Source organism: Notamacropus eugenii, chromosome 6 (assembly GCF_028372415.1).
Source record: "Notamacropus eugenii isolate mMacEug1 chromosome 6, mMacEug1.pri_v2, whole genome shotgun sequence".
NCBI lineage: Eukaryota > Metazoa > Chordata > Mammalia > Diprotodontia > Macropodidae > Notamacropus > Notamacropus eugenii.
In genome coordinates, this window is record NC_092877.1 from 277,864,668 (window position 1) to 277,868,870 (window position 4,203).

The 4,203-nt window shown below is 35.5% G+C and overlaps 1 pseudogene; it reads left to right on the forward strand.

Annotated features, from left to right (window-relative positions):
• Positions 1-2,091: 2,091 nt before the first annotated feature.
• LOC140511397 (small ribosomal subunit protein uS8-like) lies at positions 2,092-2,472 on the forward strand (annotated as a pseudogene).
• Positions 2,473-4,203: the final 1,731 nt, after the last annotated feature.

Below are 4,203 nucleotides of genomic sequence, written 5' to 3' on the forward strand. Positions count from 1 at the left end.
TGTTTGCTGTCCATTGTTACTTTGTCTCCAACTAGATAATGAAACCTATTATTTGAAGAACCTCAAAGTCAAGGCAGAAAGTTTGATTCCTTTAGGCTACTTGACTAAGGTGTCTACATTATATAAGATTAAAGTATAGGAACTATGCTTCATGATAATGCCTGTCAAGATCCATATGTTTTCCAACAACAAATGTACGTAATAGGCAAAATCTTTCTCTCTTCTGTATAATTTAAGTAGAACATCTGTTATGGTTGCATTCTTCATAATGCTCAGAAGTATATATTTTAGTGTTTATCAACACAGCAGAAGATGAGACCCTATGTTTTAATATTTTATCTCATATTTCTACTAAAGTGAGAAATATTCAGTATTATAGTATGATGATTAAGATTGCGATGAAGGGACAAAAGAGGGGAAACCAAGATGGCAGAGTAAAGGCAAAAATTTGCTTAAGTTTTGTCACCCCAAACCCTCCAAATACATTTCAAGAATGACTTTAAACAATTTCCAGAGCAACAGAACCCACAAAAAGATGGAATGAAATGAATTTCCAGCTAAAGACAACTTCAAAGGTTGACAGCAAAGGTCTATTACACCAGGGTAAGAGAGGAGCACAGTCCAGCCCAGGTGCTCCAGCACAAACCTGACTCATCAAACTCAGAGTAGGCCTCTGGGTGATTTAAAAAAAGGAAAAGGACCTATATGTATGAAAATATCTATAGCAGCTCATTTCTGAGGGTTAGGGTTGTTGTTTTCATCCTTCATAGTCAAAGAGGACCAAAATAGTATCACTATGTCAGAATTAATGTACAGTGTGTCTGACTGTGGCTGATTATAATAATATGAGCTCAGAAGGTTCCACCACAGGTTAGGCACAAAAACTGTATATGAACATTTGGAATGGAAATATCTCTAAATTTGCACAAAATGTTTCATTTAAGTTACTACAACTGTACTTTGCTCATACAGCACAGTGCCTTTGTTGTGGACATGTCATGAGGGCATCTTTGTTCTGTGCTCACAATCAATTCAAAAGTTCTTCAGAGAGACCTTGAGAGTGTTCTTGTATTATCTTGTATTACCTACATGTGAGCCCTTGCCCTGTATGAGTTCTAAAAAGTCTTTTAGGAAAATGTATGTTTGGCATTCAAACAAAATGGCCAGCCCATCAAAATTGTGTTCTCTGCAGTAGGGTTTGAATGCTTTGCAGTTCAACTTAAGATAAGTCTTCACCGTTTGGTACCTTATCCTGCCAGGTAATCTTTAGAATCTTCCCAAGACAATTCAAATGGAAACAATTAAATTTTCCGGCATCGTGTTTACATACTGGGCATGTTCCACAGGCATAAAACAATGAGGTCAGCACAACAACTCTGTAGATTGATTTCAGTTTGGTAGTGAGTCTAATATCTCTTCTGTCCCACATTTTCCTCTCTAGCCTTCCAAAGTGAGCTAGCTTTGGCAATGCAAATATTAACCTTACTATCTATGTGTACATCTTTGGAAATTATACTGCCAAGGTAAATGAACTTGTACACAACATTCAAGATTATTCCATTGGCTGTAAACAATAGTTCCACATATAGATGGTACAGCACTAGCAAGTGGAGAACTTCCATTTTCTTGATGTCAGTTGTCACACCAAAATATCATAAGTAACAGATCCATACTCTGTTGCAGCTCAGGATCAGAGGCTGCTTTGAGTGTAAAATCATCTGAGAACAAAAGTTGCTCATCAACTCTCTCTCTGGTTTAGTCTAGGCTTTTAGCCTTTTGAAGTTAAACAATTTATAAGCAGTGTGGTAGCTGACCTTGGCATCATTTTTATTGTTGAAGGAACTTGACAACATCAATGAAATTTGTGTTTGGACAAAAGTTCAAGGATTTGACCAGTATTAGAAGACTTTTAGCAGCAGAAGATGATGAGAGTTTGTACTTCTAATGATTTCACAATGAGAAAATTATCAATGAAACAGTAATTCTATTATCACTGGTTACTGAATTGGATGATCTTGACGAAAAAGAAAAGTGTGTCTTGGGTTGGAAGATAAAAGAGGGCTCTTTTCGTCATCTTGCAGCGCTGCCACCATGGTGCACATGAATGTCCTGGCAGATGCTCTCAAAAGCATCAACAATGCAGAAAAGCAAGGAAAATGCCAGGTTCTCACTAGGCCACGCTGCAAAGTAATCATTTGATTCTTAACTGTGATGATGAAGAATGGTTATATTGGCGAATTTGAGGTCATTGATGATCACAGAATAGGAAAAATTGTTGTGAACTTCACAGGCAGATTAAACAAGTGTGGTGTAATCAGCCCCAGATTTGATGTTCAACTGAAAAATCTGGAAAAGTGGCAGTATAATCCGCTACCATACAGTCAGTTTGGGTTTATTGTGCTTACAACCTCAGCTGATGTCATGGACCACCATGGACACACAGGAGGAAAAGTCCTGGGATTCTTTTTCTAAGGGGTGTAAAACATACATACAAATAAAATACTCTAATGGACAAAAACAAAACAAAACAAACAAACAAAAAAAAAACATAGATAAAAGAGGATCTATCATTAAACAAAAAGCCAAGCCCATCTGACCCAAAACTGATATGCCAAACTTATCTGCCTAGAATCTACATGTTCTTGAGATTATATTAAGTATTTCAATATTCTTATGTATTCATGGTCTCATCAATACTATTTCATCTCTAGCAGTACAGATCATAGCCAATACTATGCCTGCTAATCATATACTTTTCTTGTAGTTGATCTAAGCAATGCAGTGGTAGACTTCCTCTAGGCATTCCATGGGTATCTGTGCATCACTGGAGCTTAGTCCTGGGCTAATTTCAGGGACTGGATAATCAATCTGTCAGTTCTCCTCATGCCTCAGCATTTACTGACAAATGATTTCTAAATGGATAATTATTTGATAAGCATTAAAACGGTGCCACCAAAGATGTCTCATCACTTATAAATTCAAGTGGGGTTTATTGAAGTATATAAAACACCTTATGGAATCCTAACATGGCACAGATGGGTGCTAGAATATAACTGCCTGTGATTTTCCTCCTTGGTTTCTGAGGCACCCTCATGTCTTATTAGCTTCCTCATTTGAGGGATAGAGGCAAATGTGAATCAATAGACAACAGTTCTTTATAGCAAAAAGTACAATTTAAGACTGGATTAATCTTGTATGTATATAGAACTGAACCTAATTCTTGACATTGTTATCCAAAAATACTTTCCCTCTGACTTAGACTTTGAGGTTGTGGGAATGGTATTTGCTGTAGCATGACTGGATAGGCTCATAAACAATCTTTCTGAGCTCAAGATTAGTTTCTGTGCACCTCAGTCTTTATACATATTCAACACCCTCCATGTCCTTGGAAATAGGCAGCTGTTATCTTGTTGGGACACCTGAACAGGGCAATTTTTAATATTCTCTTAAAGATGATCTTGGAAGAAACTACCATAATTTTAGAATTAATAGATGAAGGCGGGTGATTAGGGACAAAAGTTTACTGTAAAGCTTCTCATAAAAGTTAGGAAGTAGAGAGGGGATTGGCCATCTTCTTTGTTGCTTTAATTTTTGAATTATTTGTTTAATCTTAACACTTTTTGTTACCTTTTTTGTTACCAACATTTCCCACAGTACCTCTTCTCTCACTTAAGAAGCTACAAATATTCTATTTCCATTTTTTTTCTTTCTCCTGTCAAACTATTATATGAAAACTTATTTTATCTTCTATACTTCATTGTTTGGTGAGATATAATCTTCCACCATCCATCTTTGTAACATTTTAAAATGAGTTTGTATTCTAAACAAATATTTCCTTTAGCTTTCATTTCATTCTCCTCAGTAAAGAAATTAATTTTTTTTTTCTGATTTGAGGTGGTTTCTGTGCTACCTTTGTCTTCTTGTTTCAGTAATTATTTTAAATATGGTAAAACTTTGTGGTATATGGAGAGAGTTACATGCCAATTTATTTTCCTTTTCCCACTAATCAATTTTTTTTAAAACAAAAAAAAGCTTGTTTGACTTGGTCAGCGTTGGTAGCTATTTTAATTTGACAGTGTGAGATATGCATCTTAGTAATTTGGTTTTGCTTTTGACATTTACTCTAATGAGGCAATTTACTTATTTCACAATTAATCTTATTAGGTACCATTTTTCTAATACTTTGATATATGCAAATTGCTT